Genomic DNA, 17,206 nt, shown 5'->3' on the forward strand with positions numbered 1-17,206 from the left:
GTCTAGTGATAATGAGTTCACGGTAGTCTAGTGATCAATGAGTTCACGGTAGTCTAGTGATAATGAGTTCACGGTAGTCTAGTGATTAATGAGCTCATGGTAGTCTAGTGATTAATGAGTTCACGGTAGTCTACTGATTAGTGAGTTCACGGTAGTCTAGTGATTAATGAGTTCACGGTAGTCTAGTGATTAATAAGTTCACGGTAGTCTAGTGATTAATGAGTTCACGGAAGACCAGTGATTAATGAGTTCACGGTAGTCCTTTGATTAATGAGTTCACGGTAGTCTAGTGATAATGAGTTCACGGTAGTCTATTGATTAATAAATTCACGGTAGTCTAGTGATAATGAGTTCACGGTAGTCTAGTGATAATGAGTTCACGGTAGTCTAGTGATAATGAGATCACGGTAGTCTAGTGATAATAAGTTCACGGTAGTCTAGTGAAAAATAAGTTCACGGTAGTCTAGTGATAATGAGTTCACGGTAGTCTAGTAATAATAAGTTCACGATAGTCTAGTGATAATAAGTTCACGGTAGCCTAGTGAATAATAAGTTCACGGTAGTCTAGTAATAATAAGTTCACGGTAGTCTAGTGATAATAAGTTCACGGTAGTCTAGTGAATAATAAGTTCACGGTAGTCTAGTAATAATAAGTTCACGGTAGTCTAGTGATAATAAGTTCACGGTAGTCTAGTGATAATAAGTTCACTGTAGTCTAGTAATAATAGGTTCACGGTAGTCTAGTAATAATAAGTTCACGGTAGTCTAGTGATAATAAGTTCACGGTAGTCTAGTGATAATAAGTTCACGGTAGTCTAGTGATAATAAGTTCACGGTAGTCTAGTAATAATAAGTTCACGGTAGTCTAGTGATAATAAGTTCACGGTAGTCTAGTGATAATAAGTTCACGGTAGTCTAGTAATAATAAGTTCACGGTAGTCTAGTAATTCACGGTAGTCTAGTGATAATAAGTTCACGGTAGTCTAGTGATAATAAGTTCACGGTAGTCTAGTGATAATAAGTTCACGGTAGTCTAGTAATAATAAGTTCACGGTAGTCTAGTAATAATAAGTTCACGGTAGTCTAGTGATAATAAGTTCACGGTAGTCTAGTGATAATAAGTTCACGGTAGTCTAGTAATAATAAGTTCACGGTAGTCTAGTAATAATAAGTTCACGGTAGTCTAGTGATAATAAGTTCACGGTAGTCTAGTGATAATAAGTTCACGGTAGTCTAGTAATAATAAGTTCACGGTAGTCTAGTAATAATAAGTTCACGGTAGTCTAGTGATAATAAGTTCACGGTAGTCTAGTAATAATAAGTTCACGGTAGTCTAGTAATAATAAGTTCACGGTAGTCTAGTGATAATAAGTTCACGGTAGTCTAGTAATAATAAGTTCACGGTAGTCTAGTAATAATAAGTTCACGGTAGTCTAGTAATAATAAGTTCACGGTAGTCTAGTGATAATAAGTAAGTACGGTAGTCTAGTGATAATAAGTTCACGGTAGTCTAGTGATAATAAGTTCACGGTAGTCTAGTAATAATAAGTTCACGGTAGTCTAGTAATAATAAGTTCACGGTAGTCTAGTGATAATAAGTTCACGGTAGTCTAGTAATAATAAGTTCACGGTAGTCTAGTAATAATAAGTTCACGGTAGTCTAGTAATAATAAGTTCACGGTAGTCTAGTGATAATAAGTAAGTCTAGTAATAATAAGTTCACGGTAGTCTAGTAATAATAAGTTCACGGTAGTCTAGTAATAATAAGTTCACGGTAGTCTAGTAATAATAAGTTCACGGTAGTCTAGTAATAATAAGTTCACGGTAGTCTAGTAATAATAAGTTCACGGTAGTCTAGTAATAATAAGTTCACGGTAGTCTAGTAATAATAAGTTCATAGTCTAGTAAGTCTAGTAATAATAAGTTCACGGTAGTCTAGTAATAATAAGTTCACGGTAGTCTAGTAATAATAAGTTCACGGTAGTCTAGTGATAATAAGTTCACGGTAGTCTAGTAATAATAAGTTCACGGTAGTCTAGTAATAATAAGTTCACGGTAGTCTAGTAATAATAAGTTCACGGTAGTCTAGTAATAATAAGTTAACGGTATAATAAGTTCACGGTAGTCTAGTAATAATAAGTTCATAATAAGTTCACGGTAGTCTAGTTATAATATGTTCACGGTAGTATAGTAATAATAAGTTCACGGTAGTCTAGTAATAATAAGTTCACGGTAGTCTAGTAATAATAAGTTCACGGTAGTCTAGTAATAATAAGTTCACGGTAGTCTAGTCTAGTGATAATAAGTTCACGGTAGTCTAGTAATAATAAGTTCACGGTAGTCTAGTAATAATAAGTTCACGGTAGTCTAGCAATAATAAGATAATAAGTTCACGGTAGTCTAGTAATAATAATAAGTTCACGGTAGTCTAGTAATAATAAGTTCACGGTAGTCTAGTAATAATAAGTTCACGGTAGTCTAGTAATAATAAGTTCACGGTAGTCTAGTAATAATAAGTTCACGGTAGTCTAGTAATAATAAGTTCACGGTAGTCTAGTAATAATAAGTTCACGGTAGTCTAGTAATAATAAGTTCACGGTAGTCTAGTAATAATAAGTTCACGGTAGTCTAGTAATAATAAGTTCACGGTAGTCTAGTAATAATAAGTTCACGGTAGTCTAGTAATAATAAGTTCACGGTAGTCTAGTAATAATAAGTTCACGGTAGTCTAGTAATAATAAGTTCACGGTAGTCTAGTAATAATAAGTTCACGGTAGTCTAGTAATAATAAGTTCACGGTAGTCTAGTAATAATAAGTTCACGGTAGTCTAGTTATATAATAAGTTCACGGTAGTCTAGTAATAATAAGTTCACGGTAGTCTAGTAATAATAAGTTCACGGTAGTCTAGTAATAATAAGTTCACGGTAGTCTAGTAATAATAAGTTCAAGGTAGTCTAGTAAGTAATAAGTTCACGGTAGTCTAGTGATAATAAGTTCACGGTAGTCTAGTGATAATAAGTTCACGGTAGTCTAGTAATAATAAGTTCACGGTAGTCTAGTGATAATAAGTTCACGGTAGTCTAGTGTTCACGGTAGTCTAGTAATAATAAGTTCACGGTAGTCTAGTAATAATAAGTTCACGGTAGTCTAGTAATAATAAGTTCACGGTAGTCTAGTAAATAAGTACGGTAGTCTAGTAATAATAAGTTCACGGTAGTCTAGTAATAATAAGTTCACGGTAGTCTAGTAATAATAAGTTCACGGTAGTCTAGTAATAATAAGTTCACGGTATCTAGTAATAATAAGTTCACGGTAGTCTAGTAATAATAAGTTCACGGTAGTCTAGAAATAATAAGTTCACGGTAGTCTAGTAGTCTAGTAATAATAAGTTCACGGTAGTCTAGTGATAATAAGTTCACGGTAGTCTAGTAATAATAAGTTCACGGTAGTCTAGTGATAATAAGTTCACGGTAGTCTAGTAATAATAAGTTCACGGTAGTCTAGTAATAATAAGTTCACGGTAGTCTAGTAATAATAAGTTCACGGTAGTCTAGTAATAATAAGTTCACGGTAGTCTAGTAATAATAAGTTCACGGTAGTCTAGTAATAATAAGTTCACGGTAGTCTAGTAATAATAAGTTCACGGTAGTCTAGTAATAATAAGTTCACGGTAGTCTAGTAATAATAAGTTCACGGTAGTCTAGTAATAATAAGTTCACGGTAGTCTAGTGATAATAAGTTCACGGTAGTCTAGTGATAATAAGTTCACGGTAGTCTAGTGATAATAAGTTCACGGTAGTCTAGTGATAATAAGTTCACGGTAGTCTAGTAATAATAAGTTCACGGTAGTCTAGTAATAATAAGTTCACGGTAGTCTAGTAATAATAAGTTCACGGTAGTCTAGTGATAATAAGTTCACGGTAGTCTAGTGATAATAAGTTCACGGTAGTCTAGTGATAATAAGTTCACGGTAGTCTAGTGATAATAAGTTCACGGTAGTCTAGTGATAATAAGTTCACGGTAGTCTAGTGATAATAAGTTCACGGTAGTCTAGTGATAATAAGTTCACGGTAGTCTAGTGATAATAAGTTCACGGTAGTCTAGTGATAATAAGTTCACGGTAGTCTAGTAATAATAAGTTCACGGTAGTCTAGTAATAATAAGTTCACGGTAGTCTAGTAATAATAAGTTCACGGTAGTCTAGTGATAATAAGTTCACGGTAGTCTAGTGATAATAAGTTCACGGTAGTCTAGTGATAATAAGTTCACGGTAGTCTAGTGATAATAAGTTCACGGTAGTCTGATAAATCTGTAAAATTGCCATTAGTTTTCATCACAGTTTTTCCCAGATTTCATTATAATAGTTTGGTTATTGTTGAATATTTAATATATATCAAGTGCAAGTGTATCTTTGTTTATATTTTTCAATAATTTCGTAGATGAATTGAGAAAGCATTTGAATAACTTGAATAATTTATAGAAAAATAAACCTACAGAGCTAATAATAATAGGCTCATTTTCATAAAAATTATCCAGATAACTAGTAAATATATTGAGCCCAGTTGTTGACAAAATTTCTAACTATAATTTTAAAAATAAAATTGAAGTTTTGAACTAAGATTAGAACATAAATATAACATTAGAACTGGACAAGAGCATAATACTCTGTTTAGTCATGTTAGGGATTTTAACCATACAATTAATTTTCAAAACCCCGAGAAAGTTGTATTAAGCCAAGACGCCTTAGTCCACTTGGCCATTAATGCTTCAAATATCAGGCGCCCAGTACCACTGGACGTGTCACCCCTGATGCCAGCACATATATGGCTGTGGTAAGCTACAGGACTAATTTCATTCTCCACCCGTTTGGAATACCAGTTTTCACCAGCAGCACATGTTAATGCATCCACGAGCGAGTGATTTTAAGCTAATAACAATACTGATATATATATATATATATATATATATATATATATATATATATATATATATATATATATATATATATATATATATATGTATATATATATATATATATATATATATATATATATATATATATATATATATATATATATATATATATATATATATATATATATATATATATATATATATATATATATGCAAAACAACCACTCTGAAAGAATAGAGAAATTCCAAGCGCTTTCGTGACTACTCACATTATCAAGGAACTATGATAATGTGAGTAGTCACGAAAGCGCTTGGAATTTCTCTATTCTTTCAGAGTGGTTGTTTTGCATATTCTGAAATCACCTGTTTACTGTGATCTTATTGCATATATATATATATATATATATATATATATATATATATATATATATATATATATATATATATATATATATATATATATATATATATATATATATATATATATATATATATATATCATGCCAAATAGGTAAAACTGGTCAATTAGTAAGAACTCATTTAAAATTAAGTCCTTTCTAAAATTTTATCTTATAAGTTTAAAGATTTTTTTCATTTATGCTAATGTAAAATTAATAATTTCGTACCAAAAGAACCTTAGAAAACTTACCTAACCTTATTATAACAAGCGCAATGTAATTTAGCCTAATCCATCTAAATACATTTTAGATAAGTTTACAATAATTTAATAATAAACACAATGAAATATATTTTTTTCGTTACGTTCAGAATGATTTTTGCGAAATTATTGCATACAGATATTCGCTTGCCTTATTCGGCAAGAAGACCGTTGCTATTTATGCCAAAATCGCAAGTTTTACCTATTCGGCACGACATATACATGTTTATATACTCATGTATATATACATTTATCGAATACATATGTATGTGTATATGTGTATCTGTACATCTCTACGTGTATACTTACAGGTGCACATAAGAACATAAGAACATAAGAAAGAAGGAACACTGCAACAGGCCTACTGACCCATGCGGAGCAGGTCCATGTCCCCCCTCCCGGATTAGACCAATGACCCCCCCCCCCGGATTAGCCCAATGACCCACCCAGTCTGATCATCTCCACTCAAGGATGGAGCACTGCACCAGACCCAGCAGCACAAGCTAGTCAGGTCCAACTCACACTCACCCACACCCACTCATGTATTTATCTAACCTATTTTTAAAACTACACAACGTTTTAGCCTGAATAACTGTACTCGGGAGTTTGTTACACTCATCCACAACTCTATTACCAAACCAGTGCTTTCCTAAATCCTTCCTGAATCTGAATTTTTCCAACTTGAAACCATTGCTGCGAGTCCTGTCTTGGCTGGAATTTTTCAGCACGCTATTTACATCCCCTTTATTTATTCCTGCTTTCCATTTATACACCTCGATCATATCTCCCCTAATTCTACGCCTTTCGAGAGAGTGCAGATTCAGGGCCCTCAGTCTATCCTCATAGGGAAGATTTCTGATACATGGGATCATCTTTGTCATCCTCCTCTGTACGTTTTCCAGAGCGTTTATATCCATTCTGTAATACTGTGACCAGAACTGAGCAGCATAGTCTAAATGAGGCCTAACCAAGGATATATAGAGTTGAAGAACAACCTGAGGACTTCTATTATTTATACTTTAGATATGAAGACAAGAATTCTGTTAGCTTTATTGCGAACACTAATACACTGTTGTCTTGGTTTTAAATTACTGCTAACCAGAACTCCTAAATCCTTTTCGCAATCAGTAGTATTAAGATTTACATTATTTAGTTTAAATGTTGCATGGTTATTTACCTGTCCAACATTTAGAACTTTGCATTTGTCAATATTAAACTGCATCTGCCACTTCTCCGACCATTGCATCAGTCTATTCAAATCATCCTGGAGTTCTCTAGTGTCCTCATTAGAATGAATTGGACGTCCTATTTTGGTGTCATCAGCAAATTTGCTTATGTCGCTATTTATTCCCTCATCTATGTCGTTTATGTAAATTGTGAACAACAACGGGCCCAACACTGACCCCTGAGGAACACCGCTTGTGACGTGCCCCATTCTGATTTCTCCCCATTTATGCAAACTCTCTGTTGTCTATTTGTCAGCCATGCCTCTACCCAGGAAAAAATTTCTCCTCCTATTGCGTGTGCCTTAAGTTTCCTCAATAGCCTCTGGTGTGGAACTCTATCGAAAGCCTTACTGAAGTCCATATACACAATATCATATTCATTATCATGATCTACCTCCTCAAACACCTTAGTGAAAAAAGTTAGTAAATTCGTAAGACAGAAACGCCCCTTTGTAAAACCGGGATGAGATTCATTAATCAATCTGTGCCTGTCAAGATGGCTACGAATTGCTTCGGCAATTATTGATTCCATAAATTTTCCCACTATGGAGGTAAGGCTTATTGGTCTATAGTTCGAAGCCAAGGACCTGTCACCTGCCTTGTAATTACATTTACCATTTTCCACTTATCAGGCACTATGCCAGTTTGTAGTGATATGTTAAAAAGATTAGCCAAAGGTATGCTAAGTTCCTCTTTACATTCCTTTAACACCCTTGCAAACAGTTCATCAGGGCCTAGGGATTTGTTGGGTTTTAGTTTATCTATTTGTCTGAGGACCATGTCACTAGTTACTGCAATCGTACATAGTTTATTATCATCCTGTTCTACATAATCTATTATTTCAGGAATACCGCTAGTATTTTCCTGGGTGAAAACTGAGAGGAAGTAGGTATTGAGAATTTCACACATATCATTATCACTGTCAGTGTTACTCTTAAGTGGGCCAATCTTGTCCCTAATCTTACTTCTGTATACCTGAAAGAATCCTTTAGGGTTAATCTTTGAATCCCTTGCGACCTTAGCCTCATAATCCCTTTTTGCTTTTCTTATTCTTTTCTTTATTTCTCTCTTTAATTGAATGTATTGATTTCTTAACTGCCCATCCCCTCTTTTGATACGCCTATATATGCCTCTAGTTTGACCAATGAGATGTTTTAATCTATTGTTCATCCATTTGGGATCATTTTTGTTAGATCTAATTTCCCTACTCGGAACAAAAGTTGTCTGGGCAGCTAGAACTATGCTCTGAAAAACGTCATATTGGCAACCAAGATCACCTACCTCTGCAATAAATTAATATAATGTAACGCAGCTCAGTCTTGCCTATCTTATGTACATCCTGTGAGAGTTGCTAAGTTGATACTCTTCCAAGATATTCACTTGGATATATATATTTAACTATATAGAAGTTATTAAAAAAACCGGCCACTAGGATCGCAAGAAAAATGAGCAAAGTGTATGCCTTTACGTGTATGACTTTACGTGCGTGTAATCAAGGCACGTGTATGCCTTTACGTGCGTGTAATCAAGGCACGTGTATGACTTTACGTGCGTGTAATCAAGGCACGTGTATGCCTTGACGTGTGAGACTGGTCTCAAAAGTGAAGATACTGTATTACCAACCTGCACAACAAATATTTATGTCTAGAATGGTGACGCAGATTAACTAGCAAAATTTCCAATTAATGTTTTGTCATTTGAACATTGAACAACTTCCAGTTCAAAATAAAGAAATTTATAATTATTTGGTAAAAGGAGTAACATAGGAACAGAGAAGATATATAGTGATAACGTAGTCCAGCAGACCTTCTGCAGTGTTATGTTAGACCTGGTGTACCTCACCAGGTTTCTCTGTTTAACCCATGTATCCCTATATTCCTTGTATTGAATTAACAAAGTTTATGGAAAGCTAAATGTATCCGCAATTATGTTTCATTGGTTTTTCATACGTCCTTTACATAACATACCGTTGGTAATTTCACCAATAGTTTTACAAACCGATTATTATATTTCAAAGAGTTAGTATCAATATATTTTAGAATATATAAATTTTTAGAGTTTTTGTCTCCTTACAGTCTCCTTACAGTTCACTTTTACGACTACCTCAGTGACGCCTGGACTGGAAAAAGTACACCACGTACTAGATTTGCCTCTGAGTATGGCTTCCAGTCTTGGCCTTCCTTCATGTGAGTTGCAGTTATGTATGTTCCTTCATAGATGCTTTCTGGATCATTGATTGATATTATATATATATATATATATATATATATATATATATATATATATATATATATATATATATATATATATATATATATATATATATATATATATATATATATATATATATATATATATATCGTGCCGAATAGGCAGAACTTGCGATCTTGGCTTAAATAGCAACACTCATCTTGCCATTTAGGACAAGCGAAAATTTGTGTATGCAGTAATTTCGCCAAAATCATTCGGAACCTAACGAAAAAAATGTACTTAAATGTGTTTGTTTAGTATTAAATTATTTTAAACAAATCTAAAATATATTTAGTTGGATTATGCTAAAATAAATATATATATATATATATATATATATGTCGAGCCGAATAGGCAAAACTTTCGATCTTGGCTTATATAGCAGCGCTCATCTTGCCATATAGGACAAGCGAAAATTTGTGTATGCAATAATTTCGCCAAACTCATTCTCAACCTAACGATAAAAATATATTTCACTATGTTTACTTAGTATTAATTTATTGTAAACAAATCTAAAATATATTTAGTTGGGTTAGGCTAAAATAAATTGTTCTTGTTATAATAAGGTTAGGTAGGTTTTCTAAAATTATTTTTTTTTATATTAACATTAATGAAAAAAATATATCTTTAAACGTATAAGAGAAAATTTTAGAAAGGTGTTAATTTAAAATGAGTTCTTGCTAATTCACCAGTTTTACATATTCGGCACGACATATATATATATATATATATATATACGTATATATATATATATATATATATATATATATATATATATATATATATATATATATATATATATATATATATATATATATATATATATATATATATATATATATATATATATATATATATATATATATATATATATATATATATATATATATATATATATATATATATATATATATATATATATATATATATATATATATATATATATATATATATATATATATATATATATATATATATATATATATATATATATATATATATATATATATATATATATATATATATATATATACATATATATATACCTTGGATATATATATATATATATATATATATATATATATATATATATATATATATATATATATATATATATATATATATATATATATATATATATATATATATATATATATCCAAGGTAGTAGGATGGTAGACAGCAATCATCCAGGGAGGTACTACCGTCCTGCCAAGTGAGTAGTATGAAACCTGTAACTGTTTTACAGGATTGCTGGTGGTCTTTTTGTCTCATAAACACGCTGCATAACAGGTATATCTTGCTACTTCTACTAACATTTAGAGCACACTGCACAGGTATGCGCATGCATATATATGTCGTGCCGAATATGTAAAACTTGCGATCTTGGCATAAATAGCAACGCTTATCTTGCCATATAGGACAAGTGAAAATTTGTACATGCAACAATTTCGCAAAAATCATTCTGAACCTAACGAAAAAATTATATTTCATTGTGTTTGTTTAGTGTTAAATTATTCTAAACGTATTTAAAACATATTTAGTTAGATTAGGCTAAAATAAATTGCACTTGTTATAATAAGTTTAGGTAAGTTTTCTAAGATTCTTTTGGTACAAAATTATAAATTTTACATTAACATTAATGAAAAAAAATATATCTTTAAACGTATAAGAGAAAATTTTAGAGAGGACTTAATTTTAAATGAGTTCTTGCTAATTGACCAGTTTTATTTATTAGGCACGACACACACACACACACACACACACACACACACACACACACACACACACACACACACACACACACACACAGGGAGAGTGACCTATTAGCGACCAGTGAAGAGGCGGGGCCAGGAGCTTGGACTCGACCCCTGCAACCTCAACTAGGTGAGTACACACACACACACATACACACACACACACACACACACACACACACATACACACACACACACACACACACACACACACACACACACACACACACACACACACATATATATATAGATATATATATATATATATATATATATATATATATATATATATACCTGGAGTTTACCTGGACAGAGTTTCGGGGGTCAACGCCCCCGCGGCCCGGTCTGTGACCAGGCCTCCTGGTGGATCAGCGCCTGATCAACCAGGCTGTTGCTGCTGGCTGCACGCAAACCAACGTACGAGCCACAGCCCGGCTGATCAGGAACTGACTTTAGGTGCTTGTCCAGTGCCAGCTTGAAGACTGCCAGGGGTCTGTTGGTAATCCCCCTTATGTGTGCTGGGAGGCAGTTGAACAGTCTCGGGCCCCTGACACTTATTGTATGGTCTCTTAACGTGCTAGTGACACCCCTGCTTTTCATTGGGGGGATGGTGCATCGTCTGCCAAGTCTTTTGCTTTCGTAGTGAGTGATTTTCGTGTGCAAGTTCGGTACTAGTCCCTCTAGGATTTTCCAGGTGTATATAATCATGTATCTCTCCCTCCTGCGTTCCAGGGAATACAGGTTTAGAAACCTCAAGCGCTCCCAGTAATTGAGGTGTTTTATCTCCGTTATGCGCGCCGTGAAAGTTCTCTGTACATTTTCTAGGTCGGCAATTTCACCTGCCTTGAAAGGTGCTGTTAGAGTGCAGCAATATTCCAGCCTAGATAGAACAAGTGACCTGAAGAGTGTCATCATGGGCTTGGCCTCCCTAGTTTTGAAGGTTCTCATTATCCATCCTGTCATTTTTCTAGCAGATGCGATTGATACAATGTTATGGTCCTTGAAGGTGAGATCCTCCGACATAATCACTCCCAGGTCTTTGACGTTGGTGTTTTGCTCTATATATATATATATATATATATATATATATATATATATATATATATATATATATATATATATATATATATATATATATATATATATATATGTCGAGCCGAATAGGCAGAACTTTCGATCTTGGCTTATATAGCAGCGCTCATCTTGCCATATAGGACAAGCGAAAATTTGTGTATGCAATAATTTCGCCAAACTCATTCTGAACCTAACGATAAAAATATATTTCACTATGTTTACTTAGTATTAATTTATTGTAAACAAATCTAAAATATATTTAGTTGGGTTAGGCTAAAATAAATTGTTCTTGTTATAATAAGGTTATATTATACATATATATATATATATATATATATATATATATATATATATATATATATATATATATATATATATATATATATATATATATATATATATATATATATATACACACACATCTAGGATTTTCTTTTTTTTCTTCATCATTCTTGTTCTTCTTTATTTCCTCTATTCTCCATAGGAAAGTGGAAAAGAATCTTTCCACTATAAGCTATGCGTGTTGTATGAGGCGACTAAAATGCCGGGAGCTAGTAACTCCTTCTCCTGTACAAAATACGAAAAATGAGAAGAAAAACTTTATGAAACTGATATGCCTGGATGTGCGTGGATGTAGTGCGGAAAAGAGATGATTTCTGATGTTATGAATGAAAACAAGTTGGATGTTCTGGTCCTAAGCGAAACAAAGCTGGAGGGGATAGGCGAGTTTCAGTGAGGAGAAATAAATGAGATTAAGTCAGAAGTATCTGAGAGAGTTAGAGCTAAGGAAGGGGTAGCAATAAAGTTGAAGGATCAGTTATAGAAAGTGAAGAGGGAATATGAATATATGAATGCAAGGATTATGTGGATTAAAATAAGGGTCGGATGCAAAAAGTGGGTCATAATAAGTGTGTATGAACCTGGAGAAGAAAGGAGTGTAGAGAAGAGAGAGATTTTGGGAGATGTTAAGCGAGTGTGTAGGAACTTTTGAACCAAGTGAGAGAGTAATTGCGTAGATGACCTAAATGTTAGAGTAGGAGAAACATTTAAAGAGGGTGTGGTAGGTAAGTTTGGGGAGCCAATTGCAAATGATAATGGGGACCCTTTGATTGAACTGTGTATAGAAAGGAAGTTGGTTATGGGTAATACGTATTTTAAGAAAAAGAGGATAAATAAGTATACAAGATATGATGTAGGGTGTAATGACAGTAGTTTGTTGGACTACGTATTGGAAGATAAAAGACTTCTGGGTACACTTCAAGACTTCAAGATGTACATGTTTATAGAGGGATAACAAATATGTCAGATCACTTTTTAGTTGTAGCTACAGTGAGAGTAAAGGTAGATGGGATACAAGGAAAATGGAGGCAGCAGGTAAGAGAGAGGTGAAGGTTTATAAGCTAAAGGAGGAGGAGGCAGCTAGGGTAAGATGTAAACAACTATTGAAGGATAGATGGGCAAGTGAGAGCATAGGCAATGGGGTTGAAGGTGTATGGGTAAGTGTTAGAGTGTCCAGCAGAAGTTTGTGGTTACGGGAAAGTGGGTGTGGGAGGGAAGAAGAGCGATTGATGGAATGATGATGTAAAGAGATTAGTATGAGAGAGGTTTTTACAAAGTAGAAGTGATGCAAGAAGGGAAGAGTATATGGAGAGGAAAAGAGAAGCTAAAAGAGTGGTGAAGCATTGCAAAATGAGAACAAATGAAAGAGTGGGTGAGATGTTATTAACAAATTTTGTTGAAAACACGAAAAAGTTTTGGAGTAAGATTAAGAAGTTGAGGAAGCCCAGGAAACGAATGGATTTGATAGTTTAAAGTAGGAGAGCTATTAAACGGAGAGTTAGAGGTATTTGGAAGATGGAGGGAATATTTTGAGGAATTGTTAAATGTTGATGAAGATAGGAAAGTTGTGATGTCGTGTATAGGCAAGGAGGAATAACATCTTGTAGGAGTGAGTGTGGCGGAACTTTGTGAGGCAGTGGGTAGAACGAAACGGGGTAAGGCAGCTGGGATTGAAGGGATAAAGAGAGAAATGTTAAAAACAGGTGGGGATATAGTTCTGGAGTGGTTGTTGCTTTTATTTAATAAATGTATGGAAGTGGGTAAGGTATCTAGGAATTAGGCAGAGAGCGTGCATAGTTCCATTGTATAAAGGTAAAGGGAACAAAAGAGAGTGCAAAATTATAGGGGAATAAGTCTGTTGAGTATATCTGGTAAAGTGTATGGTAGAGTTATTATTGAAAGAATTAAGAGTAAGACGGAGAGTAAGATGGCAGATGAACAAGGAGGTTTTAGGAAGGGTGTGTGGACCAAGTGTTTACAGTGAAAAATAAGGGTGGACAGTATTTAGACAAGGATAAAGAAGTTTTTGTGGCATTTATGTATTTGGAAAAGGCGTATGACAGGGTTGATAGGGAAGCAATGTGGAAGATGTTGCAAATGTATGGAATTGGAGGTAGGTTATTGATAGCGGTGAAAAATTTTTACGAGGATAGTGAGGCACAGGTTACAGTATGTAAGGAGCGAGGGAGACTATTTCCCAGTAAAAATAGGCCTTAAACAGGGATGTGCGATGTCACCGTAGTTGTTCAATATATTTATAGATGGGGTTGTAAGAGAAGTGAATGCTAGGGTGTTGGCGAGAGGTGTGGGGTTAAAAGATAAAACTTCTAACACAAAGTGGGAGTTGTCACAGATGATCTTAGCTGATGACTCTGTGCTTTTGGGAGATTCTGAAGAGAAGTTACAGATGAGTTTGGTAGGGTATGTAAAAAAAAGAAAAATAAATGTTAATATAGGAAAGAGTAAGGTGATGAGGATGACAAAAAAAAATTAGGTAACGAAAGATTGGATGTCAGATTGGAGGGAGAGAATATAGAGGAAGGGAATGTATTCAGATATTTAGGAGTGGACATGTCAGTAGATGGGTCTATGAATGATGAGGTGAATCATAGAATGACGAGGGAAAAAAACGTGAGTGGAGACAAAAAACTTTGTCCAAGGAAGCAAAGAGGGGAATGTATAAGAGTACAGTTATACCAACGCTCGTATATGAGTGCGAAGCATGGGTGGTGAATGTTGCAGCAAGGAGAAAGCTGGAGGCAGCGGATATGTCGTGTCTTAGGGCAATGTGTTGTGTGAATATAATGCAGAGAATTCGTAGTTTGGAAATTAGGAGGAGGTGCAGGACTACCAAAACTATTATCCAGAGAGCTGAGGAGGGGTTGTTGAGGTGGTTCGGACATGTAGAGAGAATGGAACAAAACAGAATGACTTCGAGAGTGTATAAATCCGTAGTGCAGGGAAGCCGGGGTAGGGGTCGGCCTAGGAAAGTTTGGAGGGAGGGGGTAAAGGAGGTTTTGTGTACGAGGGGCTTCCAGCATGCGTGAGCGTGTTTGATAGGAGCAAATGGAGACATAGTTTTTAGTACTTGACGTGCTGTTGGAGTGTGAGAAAGGTAACATGAAGGGATTCAGGGAAACCGACAGGCCGAACTTGAGTCCTGGAGATGGGAAGTACAGTGTCTGCACTCTGAAGGAGGGGTGTTAATGTTCCAGTTTTATAACTGTAGTGTAAGTGCACCTCTGACAAGACAATGATGGAGTGAATGGTGAAAGTTTTTCTTTTGGGCCACCCTGCCTTGGTGGGAGACGACAAGTGAGTTAATAATAAAATATAATAAAATTATATATATATATATATATATATATATATATATATATATATATATATATATATATATATATATATATATATATATATATATATATATATATATATATATATATATATATATATATATGTTTATATATATATATATATATATATATATATATATATATATATATATATATATATATATATATATATATATATATATATATATATATATATATTATAGGTAGAAGGTTGGCAACCGCCCAGGGAGGTACTACCGTCCTGCCAAGTGAGTGTAAAACGAAAGCCTGAATTGTTTTACATGATGGTAGGATTTCTGGTGTCCTTTTTTCTGTCTCATGAACATGCAAGATGTCAGGTACGTCTTGCTACTTCTACGTACAATTAGGTCACACTACACATATATGTACAAGCATATATATACACACCCCTCTGGGTTTTCTGCTATTTTCTTTCTAGTTCTTGTTCTTGTTTATTTCCTCTTGTCTCCATGAGGAAGTGGAACAGAATTCTTCCTCCGTAAGCCATGCTAGTAACCCCTTCTCCTGTATATATTACTAAATTTGAAAAGAGAAACTTTTGTTTTTCTTTTTGGGCCACCCTGCCTCTGTGGGATACGGCCGGTTTGTTGAAAGAAATATATATATATATTTATTTATATTAATATATATATATATATATATATATATATATATATATATATATATATATATATATATATATATATATATATATATATATATATATATATATATATATATATATATATATATATATATATATATATATATATATATATATATATATATATATATATATATATATATATATTACATGACTCCGCCTCCTGCTTCACCTAACCTGACTACAGTACATAAGCCTCGGCTGTGTTCTGTACTTTCTACAAGATTGATGGACTGAACACATCGGCTCCAGGCTGAGGGACTGATTACCTCAAACTCATCCTCTCCTTATTCCTTCCTGCTTTGTATAAGACTGATGAAGCCACTTTGTGACGAAACGTTTCTTCATTAAAGAATCCCATATGTTGCACAAGTGTCTCAATTCTTCAACTTGTCGGTTTTCAAAACCATTCATCACAACAAAAATGTAACAGAAACATTTACTCGAGTGTCAATGGCCATAAATATCACAAAAATATCCGCTGCTAAAAAAGCTTTAACTCTTTTTGAAAAACTAGCTATTATATAGATACGTTATTTTAGTTACACCACTAGATGTATCTGAGTTAATGTTTTATTTTCACTTCGAATATTTTAGAACCTTAAAAGAAGTGACAACTGAAGAAGACTGAGGTAGTTGGTCTCCAGTGATGTACCACCGACAGCATCATCCAGGAGGACAGGAAGACTGAGGTAGTTGGTCTCCAGTGATGTACCACCGACAGCATCATCCAGGAGGACAGGAAGACTGAGGTAGTTGGTCTCCAGTGATGTACCACCGACAACATCATCCAGGAGGACAGGAAGACTGAGGTAGTTGGTCTCCAGTGATGTACCACCGACAGCATCATCCAGGAGGACAGGAAGACTGAGGTAGTTGGTCTCCAGTGATGTACCACCGACAGCATCATCCAAGAGGACAGGAAGACTGAGGTAGTTGGTCTCCAGTGATGTACCACCGACAGCATCA

The 17,206-nt window shown here is 34.1% G+C and overlaps 1 long non-coding RNA gene across 1 annotated transcript in view; it reads left to right on the forward strand.

Annotated features, from left to right (window-relative positions):
* Positions 1 to 16,943, forward strand: part of LOC138855434 (uncharacterized) — an 18,152-nt gene extending 1,209 nt beyond the window's left edge. The window contains exons 2-3 of the long non-coding RNA XR_011394668.1: positions 8,886 to 8,985; positions 16,835 to 16,943. This is a non-coding gene — a long non-coding RNA (uncharacterized lncRNA). The remainder of the gene's footprint in view (positions 1 to 8,885; positions 8,986 to 16,834) is intronic.
* The last annotated feature ends 263 nt before the right edge of the window (positions 16,944 to 17,206 follow it).

This window comes from Cherax quadricarinatus, chromosome 5 (assembly GCF_038502225.1).
Source record: "Cherax quadricarinatus isolate ZL_2023a chromosome 5, ASM3850222v1, whole genome shotgun sequence".
NCBI classification, from domain to species: Eukaryota; Metazoa; Arthropoda; class Malacostraca; order Decapoda; family Parastacidae; genus Cherax; species Cherax quadricarinatus.